Here is a 14,207-nt window from a genome sequence, read left to right on the forward strand (position 1 = left end):
TGATCAGCAATTTGATGTGTCAGTAAAAGGGACCCACATTCCACTGACCCTCAAACCAGCAACTGAATTTTGTTGATTTATTAACTATTACTGGACGTCTTTTTGGGACCAAGCATTCTTCTAGGTTCTGGGAATAAAACAGTGGAAAAAATACATTTTTTAAAATATCCAGCAACCTAGATCATTACAACAGCCACTCAGTTCGTCTCCTTGGATCTTCCTTGCCCTGGTTCCAATCTACTTCCTCCACATCTTTTTTAAAACGAAAAGGAATTAGACCAGGTGCAGTGGCTCTGGTTCCCATCTACTTCCTCCACATCTTTTTAAAACGAAAAGAAATTAGACCAGGTGCAGTGGCTCATGCCTATAATCCCAGCACTTTGGTAGGCTAAGGTAGGAGGATCGCTTGAGTCCAGGGGTTCAAGACCAGTCTGGGCAACATAGTGAGACCTCATCTCTACAAAAAATAAACAGCTGGCTACAGTCCCAACTACTCTGGTGGCTGAGGTAGGAAGTCGAGACTGAAGTGAGCTGTGATTGCACCACTGTACTGCAGCCTGGATGACACAGCAAAATTCTGTCTAAAAAATAAAAATAAAAAAATAGCCAGGTATGGTGACACATGCTTGGAGTCCCAGCTGCTCAGGAGGCTGACGTAGGAGGATTGCTTGAACCACAGAGGTTGAGACTGCAGTGAACTATGATCGTGCCACTACATACCAGGATAGGCAACAGAGCAAGACCTTGTCTCTAAAAAAAAAAAAAAAAAAAAACAGAAAAATGAAAATGATTTCGATCACATTGTCCTCAATACCTTCGATGGCATCCCATTGCCCTCAGGAAGCATCCTGAAGCCCGGTAAGTGGCTTATCAAAAAGGCATCCATGAAGTGGCTCCATCACCTCTCATGCTACATGCACGCGTCCAGGTGGACCTAGGTCTGAATCAACCTGTCTTGTTCCATGTATTCTGCACCTTGACCCAGCCAAGTGCTGCTGAAACACTCACACAACCCTATGCACATGGCCCTCAATCTTGAAGGAAAGGCAAATGCAGAGACCTGGGGGCCCATTTCCTCCCTATTATGCAGCTTAGAGAGGGCCGGCCCTGCACAGCTGAGTCAGTTCAGAGGGAGATGAGGGCGTGCCGGTCCCTGCCACCGAGATGTCCCCTTTCTAAGAGAGCCACTTCTCTGAGCAGGGAGCATCACTCTCTATGACATGTAATTGTTCCTTGCCCTGACCTCTACTCCATCCCTGAAATAGTGATCACTACGGAGGACAAGGCCTCTCTCTGTGGACCGCCTACCAAGATCCTCTCAGACCACCTATGCTGGCCCACACCATGAAGTCCCGAGAGTTCCAGGGAGCCAATGGGCTCCACCACTGCTGTTTGTAAGTCCACGACCCTTGATGCCCTCTCTTCTCTCCTCGACATGTGCCTATGGAGAACGCGTGAGCACCTGAAACACTTTTGCTCAACACTATTTCTTTTTTATTTATTTGTTAACTTTTCTTTTTTAGACAGGGTCTTGCTGTGTTGCCCAGGCTGGCCTCAAACTCCTGGGCTCAAGCAATCCTCCTGCCTTGGCCTCCCAAAGTGCTGGGATTGGAGGCGTGAGCTGCCACAACCAACCATTCAACATTTCTCATGAACTTGTTCAAATCTACTTCCTGATGTGTCTTTAAACTCCATCAGAACCAGGGACCTCTCTGACTTATTCCCTATATTCTCTGAGCCTAGCACAGAACCTGGCATACAACAAAGGACCAACAGTTGTTTCCTGTAGGAAAAGTGCTTCCACGATAACTCATCATGTTCTGGTTGTTGGTGTGTCTTTTTCCCCCAATTAAACTATGTTCTGAAATGGTAGAAACAGTATTTTATTTATGTTTGTAATTCCACACCCTAATGGCATATTTGCAACACACTTGCTCAACAAATGCTAAATGAATGAATAAAGGAATGAATTAATGTCATCCCTCCCCGTCTCTAGGCCTCCTTTGCAAAATGATCAGGTAGAGGAGATGACCTCTCTCATGGTACTGCTTTTATTGCTCTATGATAGCTGTATTTCTAGGCAGCCATGTTTCTGAGTCTCTGAAAGTTGCAGAGCACCACAGACAGCTGCATAAAATGTTTACGTAAATGGAAGGATAGACAGAGAGAATTGGGAATTCTAGCCAGAGTGTGTCCTTCTGAAAATTTTGAAGTCATATGCCAAAGTCAAAATTTGTAAAGCTTTAGTCAAGTGGTACAATGAAAAATAACCAAACACCAAGTTTCCAGATTCTGTTTCTTGCAAATTAGTTTTGTTAAAGAGGTTGGCTAAGAAAGTGGCTTTTAGGCCAGGTGCAGTGGCTCACCCTTGTGATCCCAGCACTCTGGGAAGGCGAAGGGGGCAGATCACCTGAGGTCAGGAGTTGGAGACCAGCCTGGCCAACATGGTGAAACCCTGTCTCTACTAAAAATACCAAAAAAAAAATTAGCTGGGCGTGATGACATGTGCCTGTAATCCCAGCACTTCAGGAGGCCGAGGCGGGTGGATCACGAGGTCAAGAGATCAACACCATCCTGGCCAACATGGTGAAACCCCGTTTCTACTAAAAATACAAAACTAGCTGGGCCCAAGTGGTGGCAGGAGCCTGTAGTCCCAGCTACTTGAGAGGCTGAGGCAGGAGAATAACTTGAACCTGGGAGGCAGAGGTTGCAGTGAGCCGAGATCACATTGCTGCACTCTGGCCTGGTGACAGAGCAAGACTCCATCTAAAAAAAAGAAAAAGAAAAAGAAAAGAAAAACAAAGCGGTTTTTACACTATGTTTCAAGTTCCCAGAAGTCTTTTTGTTAGGGAGAGATGACGTTGAAGTTTCCATATAATATATATAGAGTGGCTGCAGAAAGCTGTTTAACTACAACCTTTATATTTAATACATATTTTATGTATGTTTGTAAGTAATTTTAAAATATTTTCTGTTTATAACATAAAATAAATATATATAAAATATTTTTAATTATCTCATTTTTCAAAAATAATAGTAAGGCTGTGTACATATTATAGTATTGCCAAACTGCCAATAGATTGTGAGCATCATAATAACATTTTTTCCTTGAATTTCATTACTTCTCAGATTTCCATTCTTTTTTTAAAATTTCAAAAAATGGATGTTTTTGCTGTCAAGGTTTGTAAGCACCTTAAGAAATTGTTTTGAGGCCGGGCGCGGTGGCTCAAGCCTGTAATCCCAGCACTTTGGGAGGCCGAGACGGGCGGATCACGAGGTCAGGAGATCGAGACCATCCTGGCTAACACGGTGAAACCCCGTCTCTACTAAAAAATATAAAAAACTAGCCGGGCGAGGAGGCGGGCGCCTGTAGTCCCAGCTACTCGGGAGGCTGAGGCAGGAGAATGGCATAAACCCGGGAGGCGGAGCTTGCAGTGAGCTGAGATCCGGCCACTGCACTCCAGCCTGGGCGACAGAGCGAAACTCCGTCTCAAAAAAAAAAAAAAAAAAAAAAAAAAAAGAAATTGTTTTGACCCGACCAGACATTGTTGCAGAGGCAGAAGCAGGAACTCAGCCATCCACGGGTTGCACTCTTGGTCGTGTATTCCTATGACTTGAAACACTGGTGCTCTGTCAGCACCTCTTAGGTGTGCCACGAGAATTTAGAAAAAAATATTCCAAATTGTACCAAAAATATTTGAATAATAACCATCATGACAATATTATTTCTAGCTCTTATGAAATTTATCTCTTTGGTTATTTTGACTTGGTGCTATTTAGATTTGGGGATCTGAAATTAAGTGAGAAAATATAATCAGAGCACCCAGAATACAAGTGACCCCTGGTGCTCCCCTCTTCTCCCCTCCACTGGTCTCCCTCCCACTGTAGAATAAGTTTTAGTGGCTTTTTCCCTGAAAAAGATAACCGAAGTCAAGTGCTCACCCTCTCCACCACTCCCTTACAAGATCCTGCCATGGAAAGGATTCTGCCAGGGATCCAGGATGCCATGGATTCTGCCATGGCACCTGTGGGATTTGGCTGTTCGCAAGCTCTGGGAGGGTTTGCAGGGAATTGGTGATGCTGTGGTAACAAAGGCCTGAGAAGAAGGGGTATTGGAGTTCTACAGGACCCCTCTCTTTTGTGCTCATGGGTGGGTGGATGACTGGAATGGAACAGGACCACGCAGTGAGTGAGCTCCAGCCGCACGAATATCTCAACCCAGCTGTGGGTCAAGAATTATTTTAGTTGTACCGTTTCGCTGAACATGGACCTACAGCCACACTCATGCTGTGCTTATTTACTGAGCACCTACTATGTGAAAAGTGGCCAGAGTGCAAGAACTACAAGAAATAGGGCCTGGTCCCTGCTGTTTAGGAGCTCCCACTTTTCCATGCATCTGCATGGAAAGCTTTCTATTAAGTTGGTGCTAACGTAATTGCAGTTTTTGCATTGTGGAAATTTGCTGATTGAGACTGGAATACATTCCTAAATCAATGTGGTTATATTATACATTTTAATGCACATTTCTCACTTTTTTTGGCTAATGACTTATTACTTGCTGTTTATTTGATATTTATTTTGGACTATGGAAATGATGTTAGACAAAAAGCAAATTTGAGCAATTTTCTTATTCAAGTTCAAAATGGGTCGTAAAGCAGCGGAGACAACTCCCAACATTAACAACGCATTTGGTCCAGGAACTGCTAATGAACACACAGCACAGTGGAGGTTCAGATAAGAAGCGTAGTGGCTGGCCATGGGAAACTGACCATGACCAACCCAGAGCAATCATCGAGGCTGATCCTCTTACAACTACTCAAGAAGTTGTCAAAGAACTCAGCGTCAACCATTTTATGATCATTTGGCATTTGAAGCAAATTGGAAAGGTGAAAATGCTTGATAAGTGGATGTCTTATGAGCCAAACAAAAATTTTTAAAAAAATGATCATTTTGAAGTGTCATCTTCTCTTATTCCATGCAACAACGACAAACCATTTCTTGATCAGATTGTGACATGTGACAAAAAGTGGATTTTATGTGATAAGTGGTGGAGACCAGCTGAGTGGTGGGACTGAGAAGAAACTCCAAAGCACTTCCCAAAGCCAAACTCACAGCAAAAAAAGGTCATAGTCACTGTTTGGTGGTCTGCTGGTCTGATCCATTACAGCTTTCTGAATCCCCGAGAAAACATTACATCTGAGAAGTATGCTCAGCAAATCAGTGAGATGCACCAAACACAGCAATGCCTACAGCTGGCATTGGTCAACAGAAAGGGCCCGATTCTTCTCGACAATGCCCGACCCCATATTGCACAATCAATGCTTCAAAAGTTGAAGGAATTGGGCTATGAAGTTTTGCCTCATTCACCATATTCACCTGAACCTCTTGCCAACTAACTACGTCTTCAAGCATCTGGACAACTTTTTGCAGGGAATACGCTTCCGCAAAAAATGCTTTCCAACAGTTACTCAAATCCTGAAACACAAATTTTTACACTACAGGAATAAATAAACTTATTTCTCATCAGCAAAAATGTGTTGATTGTAATGGTTCCTATTTTGACTAGTAAAAATGTATTTGAGCCTAGTTATAATGATTTAAAATTCACGGTCTGAAACCGCAATTGCTTTTGCACCAACCTAATATTAGCATGAGGTCTCCCCAGCTCCTGGGCTGAGTACACACACCCTGCCAGAGGAAGATGTGAAGTTCATTCCATCACAAATGCCACATGCCTGGGCCCGGTGGAGCCAGTCACCCCGAACTTGTATTCAGTACAGCATTTTCCCACATTTGCCATCTGGTCTTATGCAAAACAGGTGTTGTTTTGCAGCTAAAGAAAATGTGACCTGGGCACTTGGGTTATATGCTCCCAGTTACTCGTCTAATAATTAACCATGAAGGGTCTGGAATTCACAGTCGCAGACACTAAAACCTGGGATTCTTGCAATGCTACAGCCATGAGCCGAGTCACACAGAAGGCCCTGGGCCATCCCTCTGCTCGCCTGAGGCAAATGCACATCTGATGGCTTCCTCTGCTCTTTTGTTTACGGAGATGGAGATTCACTGAGCCAGTCTAAGGCATAAGTGACTATTCCTCTATCCCCCTCTCACATGTAAATTGTATATTCACTGTATATCGCCCATTTGACCTTCACAGCAACAGTCCTATAAGGTCACTGTCACCCCAGCCCCCAGGACGGGACAGAGACACAGGCAGGCAAGTACTTGGATTCTACTTGCCCCAGCTCACATACACCGCTGGGCTAGAATTCACCTTACAGCGCTGCCTTTGTGCACATCAGGGAGGAAGAAGGCCGCCTTTATATACCACAGACTCACAGATGCCATTTATAGACATTTCAGGCAGCACAGAGTGGAAGCCAGGAGGGCTCGGTAGGCATTCAGTGAGAAAAGTCATCTTTGCACCGCAGGCTGAACTCATGCCCTCAATTCACACTGGTCCTTGGAGCACCTATGCTGATGACTAGGGCTGAGGGATGGTGGACGGAGGGCATGCCAGGTCAGAAAGAATTGTGGAGAGGCTTCATCCAGCCTGTCCTATCTCTTCCCCCCATCCTTTCTCTTCCCCCTGGGTCCCTGCTGCCCCTGGGCTCCTTCCCAGCCTGTGCCTCATCTGGGATGGGTCCTCTGAGGCAGGCCATAGCAACTGCCCTTGACCTTATTGTTACCTACCCTCTAGGCTCCTCTCCCAGGCTTCACGTTTGGGTGGAAGATGTGGCTGGCAGACACTGTGACGCCTGCGTGCCTGGGCAAAACAGGGGAAGAGAGGAAATACCAGCCGGCTTGGCCTGTGTGTGTATGTGCACCTGTGGGTCAGCATGTGCGTGTGTGTGTCTGCATGTGTGTGTGTCTGCGTGTGTATCTGTGTGTGTCTGTGCATGTGTTCTGTATGTGTGTGTCTGTGTGTGTGTGTCTGCATGTGTGTCAGTGTGCGTCTCTGTGTGTGTCTGTGCATGTGGGTGTGTCTGTATGTGTGGGTGTCTGCGTGTGTGTGTGTGTCAGTGTGTCTCTGTGTGTATTTGTGCATGTGTGTGTCTGTATGTGTGTGTGTGTCTGTATGTGTGGGTGTCTGCGTGTGTGTGTGTCAGTGTGTCTCTGTGTGTATTTGTGCATGTGTGTGTCTGTATGTGTGGGTGTGTCTGTATGTGTGGGTGTGGGTGTGTCTGTGCGTGTGCATGTGTACAATATTGTTGGCTCCCCCTCCAGAGAGGCCTTCTCAGACTGCCTCCTCTTAAACTAACCTCTTCATCCTCTTATCCTGATTAATTTTTTACACACTTTCCCCCGGCCGACACCATATTTTACACACACACACACACACACACACACACACACAGAGTTTATGGGTTTGTTGTCCCTCTTTCCCACTGGGTTAACCTATTCTAGTAAAACAGAAGTTTTAGGAGGAAAGGAACCTTGCTTGTCCTGTGATTCCATGTGAGTGGCATCAGGACAGAGTCCCTGCAAGTGAAGCCGGGAAACAGGGAGGGCAGGCACAGGGGGAGTGTCGTCCTCCAGGCTGCAGACCAAGGTCACAGAAGCCTCCCCACCCATGGCTGAGGCCTGCCCCCGGGAAGGTTGAGAAACCTCCACCATCTCCAGGAATGGTGGCCTTCGCTTCACCAACACTATCCAAATCCCACACAAGTTCCTCAAAGTAGTGAACCTCACCCAGGCCCACACGTGGGAGGGATAAGAGTGTTGCTGCTGAGGGCACAGCCAGCCAGGAGACAGGAGGCTCCCAGACACACAGCAATCAGTCGATCAACATCCATGAATAAACGGGCAAACTAATAAGGAACCTATTGATATTTAGACTGATTTAAATGCACTACAAAGGGCCAGGCGCAGTGGCTCACACCTGTAATCCCAGCACTTTGGGAGGCCAAGGTGGGCTGATCACTTGAGGTCAGGAGTTCGAGACCAGCCTGGCCAACATAGTGAAACCCCCATCTCTACTAAAAATACAAAAATCCATCAACTGTGTTGGCACATGCCTGTAGTCCCAGCTACTCTGGAGGCTGAGGCACCAGAATCGCTTGACCCCAGAGGGCAGAGGTTGTGTGAGCCAAGATCGTGCCACTGCAGTCCAGCCTGGGCAACAGAGTGAGACCTGGTCTCAAACAAAAAAAATGCGTTAGAAAATTTCAAGACTCTGATTTTCAACAGCTAATAATCTTGTTCATGTATTTAAGAATATTGCACAGCAATATTTATTTAACCTGTGAAAGGAAAATCAATCTCGGGACTGTCAAATCACTAAGCCAAGGGGAAAAGTCAAGTTGGGAGCTGCGATAGGCAAACCTGCCTCCCATTTTATTCCTAAATAAGATAGCTGCAAAGATTTTAAAAGCTACATACCTCCTTCACAATTTTCCCACAGGGAAATTCCTTTTGGGCCTCAAGATCTTTCCCGTAGAAGCGTTCTGCTGAATTTTACCCGGACAGTGTAAACCGATCGCTTCCCTTCCCAGGTGTGGGACAGAAAGTCATCCCTCTGCTCACCTGAGGCAAATGCACATCTGATTGCTTCCTCTGCCCTTTTGTTTATGGAGAATGGAGATACACTGAGCCAGACTAAGGCATAAGTGACTATTCCTCTATCCCCCTTTCACATGTAAATTGTATATTCACTGAAAGGCTGAGCAAAAACTCAAAAGAATGCAGACTTTGGGCTCCTATCTGCCTATGATCTGGAAGCCCCCGCTTTGAGTTCTCCCACCTTTACAGACCAAACCAATGTACAGCTGACACATATTGATTGGCCTCATGTCTCCCTAAAATGTATAAAAAGCAAGGTGTCCCCTGACCACCTTGGGCGCATGTGGTCAGGACCTCCTGAGCCCGTGTCACGGGCAAGCCTTTCACCTTGGCAAAACAAACTTTCTAAACGGATTGAGACCTGTCTCAACTACTTTGGGTTCACAGAACAAAAGCTCATTGTTGCCACAGTTTGCGCAACTTCTCAGCAGCCAATGCATTGAGATACATAGGTTCTGTCATCAGTTTTATTTGTGAAACCTGGTTGTTGTTCCTACCTTCAAAAGTAGAGCAGGGATGTCTTTCACTTAACCTCTACCAGCTTTTATCTCATCCTGCTGTGGGCAGATCTTGTTTACCCTGCCAAGTCCCTGCCACCTGTGGCTTCAGTGGCTCGTAGGTAGGAACCAAACCTTTTAATCCCTAAAATCCCAGCCCCATGCACATCCCAGCACAGAGGATAGGCTCCGTGACTGTTTGCCAAATGAGTAAAAGGAAAGGAATCTGTGCACAGTGTGCCTCATTACTAATCAGCTTGGATAACAGCAAATCTATGACAGGTTCCATTATTACTTCTAGTTATGCGTTAGAATACGCTCTCCCGGAGCCAAGGCACACCATGGTGCAGAGATGGTTTGATGACAAGCCAGTACCCAAAACACTCCATTGAGGAGGTACCCAGTTTACATGGCCATAATTTATACTAGCATTTTAGGTGAACTACGAATCCATTCATCTATTAGAGATACAGTCTGATAGGTTGGGAAGGGCATGGGCTTTGGAATCCAAAGCCACGTCTGGATCCTGACTTCCCTGTTCTCCTAGCTGGCCCTGGCTTTGTATTTCACTAATATCTCCAAACTGCCTGTCTGTATTTGGGCATTATGGTCTGCTTTCCTGGGTTGTTGTAAGAATGAAATACAATGCCTGCAAACTATATGGCATAGCATTTATTGATGAGGATGTAGAGAAATCAGAACCCTCACACACTGTGGGTGAGGATATAAAACAATGCAGCTGCTATGGAAAACATCATGGTGGTTCCTCAAAAATTAAACATAGAATTACTATATGATCCAGTCCATTCTCACATCGCTATAAAGAAATATCTGAGACCGGGTAATTTATAAAGAAAGAGTTTTAATTGACTCATCATTCCACAGGCTGTATGGGAAGCATGGCTGGGGAGGCCTCAGGAAACTTACAATCATGACAGAAGGCAAAGGGTAAGCAGGCACATCTCACATGCCAGAGCAGGAGCAAGAGAGAGCAGAAGGGAAATGCCATGCACTTTTAAACAACTGGATATTGTGAGAACTCACTATCATGAGAACAGCAAGGGGGAAATCCACCCCCATGATCCAATCACCTCCCACCAGGTTTCTCCCCCAACACAGGGGATTACAACTCATCATGAGATTTGTGTAGGGACACAGTGCCAAACCATATCCATACCCAAAGTAAGTGAAAGCAGAGACACAAACAGATATTTGTACGTTCATGTCTATAGCAACATTATTCACAGTGGCCAGAGGGTGGAGGAAACCCAAGTGTCCATGGACGGCAGAATGGATGAGCAGAATGGAAGAGCAGAATGGATGAGCAGAATGGGTCATCCACAGGCAATGGAGCATGATTCAGCCTTAGAAAGGAAGAAATTCTGACACGTGCTACTCCATGAATGAACCTTGAAAACATTACGCTAGGTGAAATAAGTCCAGTCACAAAAAGACAAATACTGTATGATTCCACTCATATGAGGTACCTAGAGTAGCTGAATTCATACAGATGGAAAGTAGAAAGGGGGTTGCCAGGGAAATGGAGAGTTGGTGTTTCATGGGTACAGAGTTTCCACTGGGAGAGATTTAAAAATATCTAGAGATGGATAGTGGTGGTGGTTGCATAACAATATAAATATAGTTAGTGCCACAGAACTGCACACTTAAAAATGGTTACGATGGTCAATTTTATGTTATATAGATTTTTCCACAATTAAGAAAAAAAAAAAAGTAGCTTTTTCACAAGATGGCGCCGAAAGAAAAGAAGGAAGCTCCTGCCCCTCCTAAAGTGGAAGAAAGCCAAAGTGAAGGCATCAAAGGCCAAGAAGGCAGTGTTGAAAGGCGTCCACAGCCACAAAAAAAAGAAGACCCACACGTCACTCACTTTCCGGTGACACTGCGACTCCAGAGGCAGCCCAGAGAGAATAAGCAGCCCAAATATCCTTGGGAGAGCACCCCCAGGAGAACAAGCTTGACCACTATGCTATCATCAAGTTGCCACCGACCACTGAGTCGGCAGTGAAGAAGATAGAAGACAACAACACACTTATATTCATTGTGGATGTTAAAACCAACAAGCACCAGATTAAGCAGGCTGTGAAGAAGCTCTATGACATTGATGTGGCCAAGGTCAGCTCCAGTTCGGCCTGATGAGAGAAGAAGGCATATGTTCAACTGAATCCTGATTACAATGCTTTGGGTGTTGCCAGCAAAATTGAGATCATCTAAATTGAGTCCAGCTGGCTGATTATGTGTGTATGTGTATATATATGTGTGTGTGTATATATATACACACACACATATGCACAAGAAATAAATGTGTTGCTTTTATTTGTCTGCTTGTGAGGGTCACATCTTAAGAAAAGTTTACAGAAGTCAAGAGTGATGGTGATGCCACAACTGGAAAGATTGGGCACATGGAGGTTCTTGCCCCAGTGAGGGCACTGCTGCGTTCCAGGAAGGCTGTTTTCAAGCCTGAATCCTGAGCCTTTGTTCAAAGCATGTCATCTCTCCAAGGTCCTGAGCAGACCACCTGAAAGGTGCAATGTAGATGGTTTTGGGAAGGGATGGAGTCATGGCTGTGGAGTACAGCCAGGGGTACCATTGGCTCAGAAGTCCTTTTTCTCTATGAGAGAAACCAAACAGCTGGTTGTGTATCTAGCGACAAACTCAGGAACCTGTGAAAATTTGAAAGCACTGAGCAACCCCTAACAAGAGCGTTCCCTCAGTCCCTAATACCAAAACACCTGGCTTCCCAGGTGAAGGCCTAGCTCAGCTGCCATCTCCAGGAGAGAGCTGAGGTCTCACCACAGCAACATACCTGCTACCCCATCCCTCCAAGACGCAGCAGCCCAACTGCTCCATCCAGTCCCTTCATTTCACTGCATCACTGGCCAGTAGAGTCACTGTTTAATATATGAATGTTGGCAAATTCCATCATGACACAAATGAAAATATCTACACCTCGTATTTGCATTTGATATATAAACATGCTTGTTGTATAATGAGAATTACAGTTATCCCAGCCCAGGGTAGTATCCAACAACTCCTATGATTCACACCAGCTCCAATGCTCTGAGCACAGGATAAATACTGAACCAGGGGAACACAGTAGGCCTGGACTAGGTGGAAGGGCAGTTGACTCCAGCTCAGGGACATTGCTGGGAGCCCAGGTTGGACCACACAGGTATAGGGATTAGGAAACCAAAGACGATTGAAATGAAGTGGCCACCTTCAAGGAGTGTGAGCCTCCAGGTGCCCACAGAAAGAGCAAAAGCAGTAAGGCCCACCATCACTGACTGGGTGCCAGGCACTATCCTAATTTCATAACAACATTTAATCCTCGCAACAATTTTTTGCAGTAGATACTGGTTATTGTCACCACCTCACAAATGGGGAAGCTGAGGCACAGAGCATTACGTAACTCCCCCAACACCACCCAGTTCCTCACAGGAGGTAGCCTGGGTTTCAGCCTCCTGAGTCTGTAGGCCTGCCATGCTGTAGAGTGCAGCCTAGTCTCGTAACCCAAGCCAGGAGGTGAGGAAGGTTTCCAGGCTGCATGAAATTCTCCAGGAGGGAGCTGATCCCCTTCTGGATCGTAGATTCCAATGGAGGAAGCTAAAAACCTTAGAACTCATGAGGGCCACACTCATACTTAATAAACAAGGAACCAAGACCAGGAAGGGACCCTGTGAAGATTCTGGTTGGGCCTTGCTGGGAGCATTGATCTTCCAGATGGCTGTGAGTGTCTGGCAGTGCTTACCGCTTATGGTCACAACACAAGCAGTCTGCTTTGATGAGAAAGCCTGGCTCCAAGCCGGGGCTCACATAGCAGGTGCATGATTATTTATTAAGCATGCAGGGACCCAGAATCCAGCACCCAGTCTGGCCTTCCACGGGTTTTACAGGGAAGCAGCTATGCTGGGTGGTAGGGGGTAAGGAGGAAATGAGGGTTTATAGAGGTAGGAGGGAGCAACCGGGGGAGACAGTACACTCCCTTTTTCCCTATAAGACAGCTGTTCCATTACATCCTGAATTACCCAACTCTCAATACTGTTAAAACATAAAGCTTGCTTCGTTTTGGTTACTTTTAAAGGCAGTTGTAATTTTGAAGCCCATAGGTAGAGTTAGGGCAGGATTGTTTGAAGATCTGGGCCAAGACCTGCCTCTGACCTGGTCTCCGTGCCCAGCTCATTGGCCTCTTCTGCCCAGAAGCCAACCTGCGGTGAGTGAGATCCAGGACGCAGGAACAAAGCCTGCCTTCACACAGGTAAACTGGTGGCAGCCCCAGAAGCAACCTGCCCTTACACAAGGCCATGAGCCCCAGGCGTCGGATTCTTCCTTCTCCACACTACTCTCTGGCGTGTTTTCCTCACCTCCCTACTTGCTCCTTTACCTTTACTTCCTATCCTTCCTGGACTCCCAGAAATACCACAGGACCGGAAGCCAGAAGACTCAGCATTTACAGACCCAGTAACTGGAAAATGCAAAGCAAGTCAGTCCACCCTGTTGAACATCATTAGTTTCCACCTCCAGAAAATGGGACCTTGGGGAAGATGGATCTGCTATGCTAGACTCACAGGCTGAGGCAGTGATCATATGAGAGCGTGGGTCCTTCAGAATCTTTTACATACTGTGCGAACATGTCAGAAAGGGAAGCCCCAGCAGAGATGGCTAATAGGGGGCATCCCAGAAGAAATGTGTGACCATTTCGTGGGATGTTTACTCCAAGCTAAAGGTGATGGAACATCCTATTCATTATCTTAGACCCTAATAATTAGCTGTTCAATCAATGAGTGCATAAATGAGCCAAAACCAGTTAAGGATGCATGCATCTGAAATTAGCAAACACCCACTGAGCTTTCATTATGTGCCAACTGTTGTCATGGGTTTCCTTTGTGTGAAATTCAAAGACTAAATCACCTTCATGTTCTAACGTAAAGGCAATAAAGAGGCAAACAGCTCTGATTCAAGGCAGAGGCACTGGGGGAAAAGTAAAAAATACAGTGCAGATTCAAAAGGAGGAAAATGCTACATCGTTGGGAGGTCAGGAAAGGTTCACTGGCCATGACACATGGACAGAATTCCAAACTGTCTCACCAAGAAAGCGTGTCCCAGGCCAAGGGAATCATCTGCCCGAAGCTA

The sequence above is a fragment of the Trachypithecus francoisi genome, unplaced genomic scaffold (assembly GCF_009764315.1).
Source record: "Trachypithecus francoisi isolate TF-2019V2 unplaced genomic scaffold, Tfra_2.0 Contig01558, whole genome shotgun sequence".
Lineage (NCBI taxonomy): Eukaryota > Metazoa > Chordata > Mammalia > Primates > Cercopithecidae > Trachypithecus > Trachypithecus francoisi.